General features: G+C 36.1%; 1 long non-coding RNA gene across 6 annotated transcripts; it reads left to right on the forward strand.

Annotated features, from left to right (window-relative positions):
- The first annotated feature begins 2 nt into the window (after positions 1–2).
- On the forward strand, positions 3–15922 carry LOC148959819 (uncharacterized). 6 transcript variants are annotated; one of them, XR_016143956.1, is made up of 5 exons: positions 3–1718; positions 3283–3385; positions 9482–9582; positions 12500–12563; positions 13359–15922. It is a non-coding gene; the product is annotated as an uncharacterized LOC148959819 (long non-coding RNA). The 6 variants fall into 6 exon arrangements; XR_016143957.1 differs by having other exon boundaries at positions 12500–12558; XR_016143955.1 differs by lacking the exon at positions 9482–9582.
- Positions 15923–16070: the final 148 nt, after the last annotated feature.

Genomic DNA, 16070 nt, shown 5'->3' on the forward strand with positions numbered 1-16070 from the left:
GAGCGTTAATTTCCTTTACAAATTTCAGCAATGCGATGATTCCGAAAAATACTCTAATGAAAATAAGTAAGAAGGGTTGATCATGCACTATTTTACGACAGGTTTAAAAAAATATGCGACCTTTTAGACAGGATCGATGAAAACCTTACATTTTGTCTAATATTTCAAATTTTCCGACAAACGTTGGATTTTCCGACAATCCGACAAAATTTTTGCCAGGGGGGGCGGCTGCCCCCCCCCCTGCCCCCCCAGCCACTGCGCCCCTGAATGACTATTGAAATTTCCAGAACATTAAGAAACTGGAGTACATCGACCTTTGTTTCTTATAAAAAGTGAATGTACTCGTCATATTTTTTATTTCAATCCCTTTGCCAAAAGATATTTAGTGGATGCCATAGTGGGTTACACCAATTTTTGAATAGGAAACTAGGTTCAGGATAAGTAGATCCGTTTCTTAAAAGCAAAAAATCTCAACTTAAGATTACATAAACAGTCTCAATGAGTTATTCTTTCAATTCATCTAAGTCAATTGAAACAGAAATAGGAACTCGATAAATTTAAAGAAAAATTGTCATCCATTTATGAAAAGAATCGTTTTTGATTTGTTTCTTAAGGAGGCACTAACGCAAACATTGTAATCATTAACTGATTTGCTGAATGCATGGAGGTCGGTCTATTTAGAAATTATGCACTTTGCGAGAACAAAATTGTTATGTCAAACGAGACGGAAGCAGAAATATGAGGGTATTATTTCGGTAAAAGCCATGGTGCGAGAAATGGTGTGAGTGTGCGAGGATACCGTAACACAGGAACAAGATTTGCTCGTTTATACCGACGACAAACACCAAAGACGTTCCTTTTACTTCCACCTGAACTTCAACGGTCCATCGCGTCCTCCATCTACCTTTACGAGCGAAAGAAAAAAAACGATGGCCACCGATTGAATCAGCTGGGCAACAAGCCCCGACAGAGAATTGCCAGTTGACGTCAAACCCTTTCCGCGCAGCAGACCAGAAAAAAGTTAGCCTGCGTCGCAGAATTTGGTCTGCCACGATACAGAATATGGTCTGCAACGCAGACTAAAAAAGCAGGATATCAAAAATGTATATCCCGTTTTTCAAAGTCTCGAAACTTTACCTCCACCACAGCGAGTACAGCCAAACAAACTTATTTACAGGTACCAAGAGCCCCTAACCTGTGGCTCATAATTTATTGTTGAAATCTTCGGATACAAAAAATTTGCGTCTGTCTTTTTAATGTCGAGGTTGAACAGAATTATTTTTTTAACATTGTCGTCTTGGGGATAGCTAAACAAATACCGTAAATCCTTATTTATTGGATTTGCGGTTTACCGTAATGGCTTATTTATTTTTAATTTTGTTTGTTTGGGGTAATTAGAGGGGGGCTTATACGAGGGGGGCTTATAAGTTATAATAGAAATTACGAATACATTAATAAAAGACCCCGTATATTTTAGTAGGAACTTCTTTATGAATATTTAATTAATTATTACCGAAATTTATGAATTTTTGTGGTAATTCAATAAAACGCCAAAAGCAACCTCAGATTTACGGTAAAAGAAATTCGATACAAATTTCGTGGCTCTGACATCAAGTACTTGGCCAAGTGGGTTTCAAGAAAGATGGGAGATGGGAAGATGGTAGCTGACATGAAAACAATGACATGATATGAAATCAACCTGACATGAAAACGAACTGGTATAGACATTGTTTTGTCATTGTTATAATTATTTGTTATTTCTAAGACCTGCCTTTTTATGCTGTTTAATGCATGCTGAGACCGTTGTTTATTGCCGTCTGGAAGGCAACATGAACACCTCTACCAAGTGCTGCTATCTCCAGAGGCTAGGCCCAATAGTATGCAGTTCAGTTTCATATTTTAAATTCTCCACATACAATTTATCATAACAAAACTAATTAATACAAACAATTTACTAAACTACAATAATAACAATAATGCACCTAAAATTAATACAACATACAAATACCGAACAAAGAACAAGATAAATTGCATGGGGGGAATTACTTAAAGGAGGAGCTCTCTCAGTAGTTAAACTAATCGAGGAGTTTATGCAAATGTTTACTAATCGAGGAGTAATGCAAATGTTTACCCGAGTAAAAACCATAGAAATAGTATTTCTATGGTAAAAACCTTCCAATTGAGTTATCTGCACTTGAGGTTTTCTACACCTTTTTATCAAATTACACCCAAAGTTATCCATAAACACATAAATCATTGAAAACATCCATACACATTTGCATAGTGATTGACCGGGGTGCCTTCGATGTTAACCTCACGCCACACGCCGAGGTAGGTCAAAGCTAGGCCAGGCGACATCAAGGTTCAATTCAATAAAAAAACTAACAAAATAAGTCTGCCAACCAAACCACTGTCCCCCCCCCCGGCCTAGCTTTAGATATTTAAGATATTTATCACTACATTAGATATTCTAGCTCTAGATAAGATATTAGATATTTGGTTGCACACTGGACAATTTGACTTCCCGACCTCCGTAGAATTTTATGTTTAACACTACATTAAGAGATTTTTGGCTAAATATGTTAGTGTTGGTGCGCCTTATAGCAAATGTAAGAAATGCTTTTCTATGCTTTATTAGGGATCTGCTAAGGTAACCCCACAATATCAACAATTGCCCCACACTACACTGCCCCATACATAAGGAAAGTATACCTGTTTAAGCAAACTTGTCTTTTGAGAAGAAGGAAAACTAGCAAATGATTGGTATTTGCTTGATAGATTTTCTTATAAAGCAGAAAATATTGTTTTAGATACAGGTGAATAGGTCAATAATAGGCCTTGAGATCTTTTAGAGGAATAATTTGACAAGCTGGGCTTTTAAACATATGCAATCTCCATTAGGATTCAACTGTTTAAGGCTAATTTGCAACAACTTTGGATAACTTTGGTGTCTCCTCTAGCTTGAAATTGACCTACAGGTACACTTGTAGTACATTTAGTAGGGAAAATTATTATTTCTCTTCATATTTTGTCATGAAGTTTTAAAATATTCTTTCTAGGATTTGTTAAATTCATTGAATAAAGGAATATTTAGTAGTAGAGAGGCTGCTTGCTGTTAAGTCTATCTTTCTGACTGGAAGTGATTTTGCAAACAGTAGAGTAATTAACTCATTGATGCATTTTACAGTTGCATTAAAAAATAATTATTTTTAATACAGATATTAAATTTTTTTTGTTTTTTTCCCTGTTCCCCATTTTGTCAAGTTAGGCTTTGTTTTTAAGGGACAGTGGCCACTCAATGATGAAATTAAAAATGGCATTTTGCTGCAAAATCAGTCAATGTATCAATTACATTCAAGAGATGATATACACAAAAGCAATTTTGGTAAGTTGTTTTTACATTTGCTTTTATGACACTTGTATGACTTCAAAATCAGTTCCCCTTCTAACCAATGAAAATTCTTATAAAATTGTTTAATCGTATATATTGCCTGGTTGTCACATTTAGGGTTGAACTGGGATTTTATAGAACTTAGAACTCATTTAAGGTTTATATAGGAAGCTTCTGTTATTAAAACTTGTAGTAATGGTTGTTTTTAAAAATCCTCTATAGTTTGAACCAAGCAGATTTGACACTTTTTGTAACAAAGCGATAGTGAGGACATTTTGCATTTTTGTCCCTTTTTTCAGTACTCATTATCAATTCAATGCAAAGTCTTTGCAGAACGTTTTGGGAATGAATCCCAGATCAAAAAGTGAACTGGGTCCCACAGTCCTAAACACCATTTGTAGTTTTCTGGTTGAAGTTCCTGTGATTCTGAAACAAGCAACAATGTTTTTCAGAGCAATACATTTGTTGTACCCCTTTCATTTGAGCAGAAAAGTATGATTTCAAATGGTATTTTTTTTAAAATTACCATGAGAGCAATTCAGTTATTATGTTAGTCTGTGCATTTTCTACTTCAGAGTATGCTTTGCCTAATCAATCAGAAAACGTTCATAACGTTGCAAACATTTTTTTACTCATGGTGTTGGTTATTTTTGATAAACACCAGACACTGTATTGATCATATTTTATGTTGTTTTCCGTTGCATATAGACTGATTGTCCCAGATAAAAAGTTAACGTAAGGCTTTGATGATAACGTTACTAAAACCACGGACAAAAGTGAAATTTGAAAAAAGTGAAATTGTGGCTCTAATACTCGAATATTACGTTTTTATTGTGATCAGTTATCGTCTTTAAACATCGCGGGTTATTGGACTGTATTGGGTTTTTCAGGGAGTTTACATGTATTTTTAAGAACTTGAAACTATAAGAAATATAAGAAAAGGCATCTAAATTTTGACGTTTTAGTGCTAAAGGTTTCTTAGTAGGTTTCTTATTTTCGGGCCTAAAATTATTTGGAAATTTTAAAAAGCTATGGGTAAAGAAGTTGTCACTAAAACGTTGTCAAGTTGTCAAGTTGTCAATGGACACTTTTTTAAAATTGAAATTTTACTGTTTTGTAATTTTTCTTCAGCCTAGTTCTAAAGTTTATTCAATTTTTGGCCAAACGTGTACTACGTTATATTATGTCAGGATCATGGAAAGGGCCATTACAAGATGATGTTCTCAAGGCAGCGTTTCCTTGTCCCATTTTCCTACAAAGTTGTTAAACTATCCTTTATTTGCCGACAGTTTTTGCACAGATGGTAAAAAACTTCTCGTTTTTAAAACGGAATTTTTTCAATAGGGGATATGAGCAATATGTTCCATTATTGCTGTTACTGTGCCTTTCCTCTAATAAGATGTTTTTGTTCTGCGTAAATTTTCTATAGTTATTTCTTTTAAGTGTGAAAGTAGGAAATAGCACAAATGCATAATATGAAGCCTCTCTTTGCCAAAATTTATTGGCAAGTTTCAATAATTTTCCAAGGACAATTGAAGGATGTCACAGGTAACATCCTATTTGGTTTCTTTTTTCACACCGAAAGATTAGTACCCACTCTATCAATAGCGGATATTTAATATCTTTGAATGTATAAAAAGAGTTCTGGATTTTTTTTAATCGCTTTGTGACACTATGGCTTGAGAGGGGATCCAACTTAAAGCTCGGTTTTAAGGTACAGATGTATTTTCAATAAATATGATTGGAAACAGATTTTTTCGGTAGAGAATAAAGTTTTGCAAGGATTAAGGGAAGTCTGTTTTGTTATTGTTTGAAACCAGTTGGTTTTTGGGATAGTGACGTCAATGGTTTAGAAGGTTAGGCTAGGAGTAACTAGCAGATGCGCAGGGGTAGATTATATGTAAGGTTAGTGCCTTCTAGAGATAGCATTTACAGTATGTATACACTGTCTGTGTTTTCCACTTGCTATTGCTTTTATTCCTGTCGTTGTTGTTCAATTAGTGTTGCCACTGGCTATCTACCTTTTCCTTTGTGCCCAGAAAGGGAATCGCAATTTGAACCTAGGGCTTCTAGTGGCTGCCTGAATGTATGTATGAATGTATGGAGGCTTTATGTTTGTCTTTTTGGTAGTTGCTTGAAAGCTGCTGGTTCGAAAGCTCAAAGAAAATACATCTGCTCAAACGAAACTTTCTTTAGTTATAAATAGCTTTTTACAATGTCAGCCAATCAACTGAGGTACCTGAGCTCTGACTGAGAGGACCGTGATTTGTGAGGGCATAACAACTGAACTGTGCCCTTCTTTCTATTGTCCAGTCTCGATTGGCTGGAAGGTAAGATTTGATTTTCCTAGTGGTTTATGTCGGATGGCGGTACATCAGAATTATTCCTTGTACTCAGTGGCGGATTAAAGGGGGGCAACTAGGGGCAGTTGCCCCTCCCTCACCGAGTTGAAGTAAGTCTTGCGCCCCTTTTTTGTAAATTATGCGCCCCTTTTCAAGACTTGTAGGGTAATTTGCTTCAAGGATTACCTCAAAGTATACAACAATTACTGTGAAAATTTCCTTGCAAAATGAATAAAGAGCCTTCTGTCATTAGTTAGGGTCTGAAATTGTTGTATACAGCGTACACTCGTCAACATGTTTCAGCACCCGCACTACAAACTGCCCCTCCTTAAAATTTGCTCTGGATCCACCCCTGCTTGTACTTTAGCAAATTGCTTAGCTGAAAGTCCAAAAGCTGATACCACCAGGTCAAAATGGAAATTTAATGATATACAGGCAAAGTTACCTGTGGTGCATCAGGTTTAGGCAGATGTGGCCTTTTCGGCGATTGACCCTATCTTGCCCATTCTAGCTATTCATGGATTAGTTGATATATGTTTGTGGTCAGTAGGTTTCTATATCTTAAGGACCACCAGTTTTATAATAAATGTGTCGATTTGTTTCATTTCAAGATTTGCAGTCGTCCTGTTTGTTAAAAAAGATAGATTTGTCTGTTTCATCGATTCAAACAAATGAACATCATTGTTCATTTAATGGCAGACCTTCTTTCCTAGCACACCACCTTCTGGTGCTCTTTAACTTAATGTTTTAATTGCAGGTGTGTATTTTAATGAGCGTAGGGGGTACAGAACTAGACAATGCTGTGGCGAAAATTTGATGACACCAATAAAGGGGAATTCTCTAAATAGAGATAGATTATCAAGGAGAAAGATATTCTTCATCAGGGTCGGATTTTGAATGATATATATGAGAGAGAAACAAAAGGCTACAGATGATTAAAACTGCTTTTGATTGCAATGGTGGTCAAAGCAATACTTTTTTTCAAAGTACGTGATACAAACCCATTCCACATTTTTTTGTAATCTATCCGTGGAAAATGTCGGAAGTCAAAAGGTCTTTGTCAGATCTCTTTACATGTAGGTTGTCCCACATGAGTGTCCCTTAACTGTTTAAAGTCCTTTAGTTGTTGAAGTGTTTGCTAAAATCAAGCAAACAGGCAAACACACAATTTATATTCATAGCTGGATGGAGGACCAAATAATGAAATTGAAATGTATTATTATACTAAATGTATTGATTTAAATAATGTATCAGTGAAATTTCACTGTAAAAAATGTGTTAGCAATATGTTGGAGGAAAAAGACGTCAAGTATTGTTAAGCTATTTTTTAACTGTGAATGAAATTAAAATTGGGCAACCTCAACAGTCATGTGCTCTGCTCGCGTTTCTGATTAACATATGTCGATCCACAACTGGGTAAATATATTTCCCAGCGTAGAGTTTTCGATCTATGTTCTGACTTTTATACTTGGTAACATGGAGGTTTAGTAACATGTTTCAAAATATTTGCTTTTTTCAAAGCCATTTTTAAGAATAAGATTATAGTAATAAGATCATTGACTGCTTCGTAATCATCAAAGCAGTCATGGGATCTCATTTAAATGGATATTCGCAGTTGTCAGTTTGTACTGAATAAATGATATGTTTCGCCTTTTAACTCCCAGTTTGGTACAACCTGCCCATTTTTTGTGCTTTTCTTCGAGCTTTCACAAAAAATTTTATAATTCCAAATATGACCTGTTTGCTCAGATCCAATGGTGCGCTTGTTTTCACAATCCAGGGCAAACTATTCTGTGTCCGCCTACATGCAGATATTCAAAGCTTTCAAGAAATATAAAAAACAAGGAAGCTTATAGCCTTCCTGTTAATTCTATACTTTCCTAGCTACTCTTATTTCTGTTTTAAGGTTGTTTCAACATCGACGTGCATTCATATGAAAGTTGTGTGATGTTATGAGTTCCTTTAAATCTCTAAGCTCGGGCAAGACACGAATATTTTCCAGCAGTTGTTGTTGGTTAGGTATTTTTATACATAATATATAATATCACTCAAGTATAGTATTGCAAACATAAAAAAATCACGTCTTGGTTTTCCCTATCTTTTTATCGCTATGCTTGCTCGCATGTCGATTTTTTTACGTCAAATAGAGTTTCGGATCCTCGTTTAAGCATTAGAAGTCTCGCAGCTAAAGTTGATTCCTACAAGTTAAATGAAATATAAAAGCATTTCGTTCTGATTTTTCTTTGGATAGATTCGGGCGTTTTCAGACAACCGAGGGTGTGTACATAGTGGTGCTGCAACGTGCTTGAAAAGCCCTATAGAAGTGAGATTTTTAAGACGTCATCACTTCGGTACTCTATTCACATCTTGAACTGCCCTTAACATTAAAAGTACCATCTCCGCACTCGAGAGTTGTCTTTCTACGAAGTTCAGCCCATCCTTCCTTGTCGTATGTTTTTGGCTGAGATTCCTTTGGTTTGACCCGTTGCTTCTGCACATTTTCACGGCTCCAAAGTAAGTTTAAAAGACTGGGCAGGGCAATGAAAATACGAATAATTTTACACAAGTATCTAAATTTTGCTAAAAACGTTTATAGTTTCCTTGCACATCTTTCCGGACCTGAATATATTGTATCAAAGATCATGCAAAGGGAAAGACTGAAGAGTTGAAAGATGCACAAGAGTGCAAAGGCACCTGAATCACGTTCATATCCCAAAATTGAATATAGTAGCTTGATCTCGCCCGTTTTCACATTTCAAGGAGACACTTCAGGTGATATCTGGTATAGTTAATCGGATACCCACCCTTATATGTCCTACAAATGAATAACTAAAACGATGCAATGCATTACAGAGTGAGTCCTTTATGATCACAAAAAGGCGCAACTTTTGGCTTGGAGCGCAATTTTATCTTGTTTTCTGCTTTTGAATCCTTGCCTACAAGGTCAATTGAATTGAGTTTCAGAGTTGTGCAACACAACTTTTGTTCAATGTCGCCGTCTGTATTCTCGCCTGTATCAGCAGCATTGGAATTTGAGCAGAAAATGTGTTTAAGCAAGACCACAATGCGTTCAACGTTATACGTCATTCGTGACCTTTTTGCTATTTTAGGAATCATGTGCGCTAAACTAATCTTTCACAGTAGCATTTTCTGGCTTGTGAAATACTCGGATAAATAATATTATATGAACTTGATCTTATTGCGAATAGAATTGTTCAATGAATAGCAAGGATCAGCCAAACAACACTTTGGATACATTGTCCATTGTAATGCAAACATTAAGTTCAAGTACTTTTTAATCATTCAATGGGTCAATCGAAGGGTAAGGCAAAGATGATACATGATGGGTTGGCGGGAAAAAGGGATTTGCTGAATGTCATATTCCTTACAGAGCTGTCGCTGACCAATTTGCATCCACCCAGCACCCTCATATGTATGACAAATAGGAAATCCGATCCTCCTTTACCCGATTACGCTATTGCTTCTGTAATTGAACCATAGCTGATTCCAGACTATTTTCTTAATTGATTTGATAATTTAATGCTTTAAACACGATATTAACAAAAATTTTTCAATTTGGTAGGCAATTTACTGGAGCACACGAATGACCTTAAAATTCACTCCTAGTGTTAGGCCAGGTCAATCCTGCTGGCAGCACTACGACTACATCTTTTATGTCTAAAATCATTTTTATTGACGAATTTACTCCTTCATTGCTTTAATCGTGGAATTTTCCCTTCGTCTTTAGAAACCAAAATCCAATCAGATTCTCACGCAGAAGATTCTCTTGAATTCTAATATGTTGATCATCGTTATCCCTTGACAAGGCCAAGGTTTTGATATGCAAAGGTAATTCTTAAAATGAAATTTAATCTATAATTCTTAATGTGATGTTATGCAAAATGTTATACTATGTGTTTTTCAGCCGCAGTTCCAAAGTATAATAAGTTAGGTTCAAGTAATACTGAACGTCCCAAACCTGCCCTCCTGGCCACTATTTTGTTATTAGAAGGCGAAAAGAAATGAATTGAATACTTCTGGATTGGCTGTCTGGCTGCTTTGGCTACTAACTGTAGTTCCCAGCCCCTAAAGCCACGACGATAGCGCTACGTGCGCAGGTTGGCGAAGGACGGTTACCTGTTTTGAAATACTCTTCAACGAAGGGAAAAAGAAACTTCAATAAAAATGGAATCAAGATTCTTTTAGGATTTGATAGATTAACCAAAATACGCTCAATATTTCATTTTCATTTTCAAAATTGGCCTGAGAAGATCAGTTTTGCAGACCTTCCACTTCAAAAGCAGAAAACTGACACTGTTGCAAGGAGAAACATCGCTTCTGCACGCATTGTTCGAACTGCTTTTATTATTTTTCAAGCTATAAATTCCACACTCTAACTCTATACTGCATAGAATCAATTTTCATATTCTTTTTCAGTTTTAAAAGTCCTTGATCGGTTTAGTGTTTTGAAGAACTTTTGTTCCGTAAACACTGCTATGGTAATTTGTTTCTCTCATAGTTGCTATCTAAGATAGCTAACATATTCACAATTAATTTTTCACGCTTTTGGTCAATTTAACGGATTGTTCTTGAATGCCTACGCGATGTCAAATCTCACAGTATTCCAAGAATTCTTTCTGAATAACCTTAATCTACATGATTATATGCACATCGTAAGTAACTTACAATCTGTGCATACCTTTGGTAGCAAGTGAATTCAAAAAATAGGTGCTGCTGTCGATGTTTGAACATTGTGACCAGGGTCATATGATTTTGTTGTTGAAATTCCCAGTGATATTGGAGGTACATTGTATTGTAATATTGATCTTCAGAGTTCATTAAAGTAATTTATTGCACCAGCCAAACGATGTAGAGAGAGTAATTAGAAGTACATTTAACAAAACAAAGTCAAATATTATGATGTGATACAAGGTTGTCTGTTTGCCAATATTATTTTATTACGAAAATTGTGGAGAAATGCCATAAAATTTGGTCACATTCCTCTTGGATGATGAAAAGAAGTCCCATTCACATGCAATTTGTGAAAGCTATAAAATATTACTGCTTGGGCGCCTGTTTTTAAAGCTTTTTGCATCCTTCCTCTTTGTTATTTCTTGCAAACCCTGCCTATTCTTGGGCTATTTTATTCTTGCATCTGAGTATGCTTATCTCGTGACTTTTACAAAATCCTAAAGCATGAATCAGGTGTTATGTTGAAGCAGGGCGCTTTGAACACTGTCTTCTTTGGAGATTGTGGTGATAGCTCTCTACAGAAATACAGTTGGTATCTAATTGCCAGTAAGGCCTAAGTATCTGGGACATAACTGATGTTATGTATTAGTGGTTTCAGAGAGGAAGACATTTTCCTCTTTGGCCTACACTTCACCATTCAGTGCGTTAAATGAAGCTTTTCTTCATTTCAGCATCTTGAAAAATTCGACCTCGGGTTCGCTAGATCATATCATACCTCATTGTTTTAATTGGTTAGTCTGAGAAGAAAATCGAATATTTTTGCAAGTCAAGGTTACCGTTCTTTATCATGCATGGAAAAGAAAACTTGCAGTGTGCACAAAGCATTGTTCAATAAAGATGGTGTTTGCGCACGAGATGTTTTTCTCCAGCAGTGTTTTCCTACCAGCTCCTTATTCATATACTTTGAAGATGTGCACCTAGTGAGTCTATAGAAATAATTAAAGCGCTGATTGCGTTTAACACGAAGCAAAATACAATCACCCGTTGTGTTTTCATGTTTGACACGCGCTGGCCAAATGGTTCCTGCTCGAGCACTGCTAGCCACAAGGGTTAACGAGCCTCCGCTCCAACCAGCCCACATGCAGCACTGTTTTTCTGCTATAAAACTCAATAGAAGACATGTTTTTCGTGCTGTTTTCAAAATCATGTTGTAAATTTGCGATGCAATTGGTATTGAGCCACTCAAATTGTCAAACGTTTGGGCATTATTTGTGAGGGGGATTCAGCGAGTTGTTTCACGTGTAAAGTCACATGGAGAGCAGCCTGGTATTAAACATGCGCAATTTGTAACCATGACTTATTTCCAGTAAGGCGTAGCTTACTTTGCTCGATGTTGGTTATTTTGACACTCGGCTGATTCTCTAATGAACCTAGCTCTCTACGATACCAGTCAGACTTAAATCCTTGATTCCCTAAGCATTTTTATACACACCATCCATTGGTGCCTGCACAAAGAACGTCCATATACACTTCCATAATCCATGTTAGTTTAGAAGGAGAATTCATCTTTTTTTAAACTTACTCTAAATGCAGAATTCCGTCAGTAACTAGTTTCGTGTCAGATATCAGAATTCTCTGCAAGATGCCTGTTTCATTCATAAGTTTTTTAGTCACAGTGAAGTATACCAGTTAACAATACACCTTTGATCCAAAACTCAGAGAAAACCCCTCAGTGTTTCATTCCGATTGAAAAGACGTATTGAAAGACTTAATGCCCATGTTGCATATTATAACTTACTTCTTGAGTCACTTTTGAGATTACAGCGTCAATGTCATCCCTCATTATAGACTTCAAATCTAGAATTTACTTTAAATTTCATGAATCCAACGCTGTGATAAAAGCTCTTTAAATCTAGGTTCGTATACTTCGTAACTGTGCCTTTTCTAGCCCCATCCTTTATGCTTAGGAATAGAAATATGCCTGGTCGTCATTATAGGGATATCTAACCTGCTTATCAGATCTGCCTATTCTTTATAATGAATTTTAGGTGCTTCTCTATCTTTGTTTTTTTAGTCCAGAGTTGGAACGTGCATCGAACAATGGAACCAATGTTTTTAAGTCCAAGAATTGTTGTAAGGTAAGGAGGAATTTTTCGCACATGGAATAATCTCCTATTGTCACGTTACCTTTGACAGTAAACTAAATAAAAACTGTAAAAGAATTTCGGGTAACTATATTTAAGCAACCTGCCTTTATTATACTCAGCAAATGCTCTGTCAATTCTTTCTGTGTTCCCAATGAAATTCTCTCTAGCTCATATGATTTGTATTGACCCATGCTTACGTCACTGAAGTATTATTATCATCGTTTTCGTCTGCAGTGTAGGAGAAAATCACGTGCTTAAAGCCAATTTGATAAATGGACCTATTTTCTTTCTCTTTTTATCGACCACAACTGGATTTGACTTTTTTAGCACCCAAATCGTTTTGATTTAGCCAAATCCTATAATCGACTGCAATTGACATTTGGTAATACCTTATGTTCATTCGAGAAACTAAAGGAAAAATTGAATCAGGAAAGGATCTCACTCAAAAGAAGATTTTTATTCATTATCACAAAGCATAAGTTGACATTTCCTTGCCTCAGCAATCTCTTTTCGAGGCTGCTGAGTTTGTTATGGTATCCAGTACTTCTCCTACTTCACAGTAGACTTGGAGGACAGTCATAGAATCTTATCCCAAATCACCTTTTTTTCTCTTTAGTATCATAAAAGCCAAGCATATCAATATCTACCAGAATTGAAACTCGTTCCGCTACCTTTAACCACCCTTAGATGTCAAAGTCAAATGTATTGATCACTAACGAACTTTTGGGACTTAGAAAAGTCTTGAACTTCCATGCTTAACCATGATCTCGTTTTATTACATGCCAGCTTTGCCACAAGAGACGTGCAAGGATTGTGTGCAACCAACGATCTTTGGTGCAACCGACAAGACATGTCTAAGGTGCAGATGATATGACTTTGTAAAGGGCCAAATCTATCATATGCTACAAGTCAGTATCATATCTGCTGTTGTACGTCTGTGATATCATTATGTTTGTATTCTGAACCTTTTCGAAGCTGCTAACGAATCCTTCTTTTATGGCAACGAAACGAAAGAGACATCACCTCCCTGTGAAAGCACAATCCTTCATTTATGTCAACAAAATGAAAGAGACTTCACCTCCCTTTGAAAAGCATAAATTTTCACTTCTAAGTAAGACCATTATTGGAAATAAATTTTATTTGTTTCATAGAGAAAGTTGATTGCGAAACAGATTCGATATTTGTGTTCAAGTGTGAATAAGGCTTTACTGTTAAATTCTTGAAAGGATGTGTTAACAATGAGTTATAAATGTTAAGCCCAAGATGAACAACTTAACACGGTTCCAAGTGACTCTGGATTCACATGGATTAAGGTCAATATGGTTAAATTAAGGGGCATATGTATTCTCAGCGTGGTTTCCGTCTTGTCACAAGGTCAATGTGTTATACCTCGTTTACGGAACGCTAAGCAAAATGTGTTTCCCACTGATGCTTTTAGCCAACTGTACCAGCGAAAATAGAAGTTCACTGTTATCGTTGCAAACGCCACAAGCGCCATAGCTTGAATGTGGCATAGAAAAACGCAGTTGTCAAATGTAGCTTTATTGCGTCTGCAGCTTCAGCTATTTGAATCCATCGTGTAATATCTTGTTTCAAGATACTCAAAAAGTTATCTCGTCGTAGAGATCTTTATAAACAGTTGCCCGTGTTCCTTTAGAAAACGCCAGAAAGGGCTTTTGCTAAAGGTTGTCAATAAGTTTTTTTGTCCAATATATTTCGTTCGCGCCCTTAACATGGTTATCTATGTCATCAACAATTACCAAGGTGAATCTGGTATCGAATAAATTCCAAAATCGTTTGCTTCAATCGTTTGACCAACATTTATAGTGATTAAAGTATTTAAATTTGGGTTTGTCAAAAGAATTAAAAAAAACCCGAAAGATTATGTGCCAGGCAAAATTTCATTTGCATTATCTTTTGCGGCATTGTCCTAGCATTTTCAATTAGATTTTTGTACCTCTATCAGAAAAATATTGACAGACGGATCAGATAGCTAATCCCCCAAAACCACAGTTTGTCGCTGGGGGTTTCAGAAAATATCAGCCCAATCGTTTTATTTTGAATTACTTCTGTCAGATAATAATGAAATATTTTTCTCTTCATTTCTCACGTACTCGAGCCACTTTACTTGATTCAAAATCTTTGTATTTGAGTTCTACCAGAGTGTTCTAAGCAACTGATTATTTGGGTGAAAGTTTTTAGACGTTGATTGCTCAAGCAATTGACTGAAAATCATCGATTTGCTTAGCAATCTTCTAATTTGATTCTATGTTATCTAAAAAATTTTAAATAACTTCCTGTGATGTATAATTGTAAAAGATTAAATAAGATCAAGGCAGTTTGGTTACGTTTTTCCCAAGAGCAAAGCGTTGGCATAACAAGCTTGAATATGTAGGTGAAGCTTGAATCAGGAAGTATGAGGTGAGGCACAAACCCCAAAGATTTATAATCACTGTTGATTATTTTGTAATTATGCTGTTTTGTTTTTTTTTTCATTTTCAATCATTTTGACTTTTTAGAGAATTTTCAATTTCTTTTGTAATTCTTTTCTATTGGACAAATTCTGTCTTTATTATTTCTTTTAATTATATAATTTAAATCATTTCCTGTTCATTTTGTTTTATTGTTTTATTTCTGAATGGTACAACGATCTAGAAACTTGTTCGGCTAAAAGTCTTTGCACTCCTTTCATAAAATTTCTAACTATTGTCTTTATTTGGAATGATACAAAAAACCGAGTTACTATAAGTACCAACAAGTTTTCCGTTAACCAGAAAGTTTTAATTCTGAAGCTTGGAAGCTTGGCCTTGGTGCTTTAAAAGTTCTTTTACAGAATTTTATGGTTTTGCATGCTCAGGGCTCAGGCAGTTATATAAGGTCATACGTTTCAGCGCGGCTTTTAAACGAGTTTACTGTCAGTCCCCAAGGGGCCCACATAGTACTGCTGCACCGGTTAGGTCAGCTAAATTCAGAGTGAGCCGCAGGGAGTTGCAACTCGAAGATGCATGTCAGAGCTGCAACTTAGAACCGGCCTGTTAAAAACACCAGAGCGTGTATAGCTATACGGAATGGAGCACGTTAAGAAAGACTGGCAAAACTGTAAATTCATAAAATTCCCAATGAGACGCATTTTGCTTAAAGCAGTTACTTTCCCGCCCACCCAGAGTTATAAGACTCAATTTTTATCCTCTGCTTTCCGTTCTCTAAGGCAGGCTACAGTCTCAAATCTATGTAACCAGACACATCCATAGACGTTTTGCATTTCATCAGGATAACCAGTGAAACATTACGCAATTGAAAACAGATACTATTGTTGGGTATTCTATAACTGAACATCGCCAGCCTCAACTTGCCAGCGCGCTGACCACCAAATGCGGCTATTCAATTCAATTTTTGCTGTATAGTTTTCAACGCGTTGACAGATGACCTTCGGTCTCTTAAATGTATCCTCATAATTGACCAATCAGAAGCTTAGGATAATTCGTTGATGGTCAAGAG

The sequence above is a fragment of the Rhopilema esculentum genome, chromosome 8 (assembly GCF_057945365.1).
Source record: "Rhopilema esculentum isolate cy_ngs chromosome 8, ASM5794536v1, whole genome shotgun sequence".
Lineage (NCBI taxonomy): Eukaryota > Metazoa > Cnidaria > Scyphozoa > Rhizostomeae > Rhizostomatidae > Rhopilema > Rhopilema esculentum.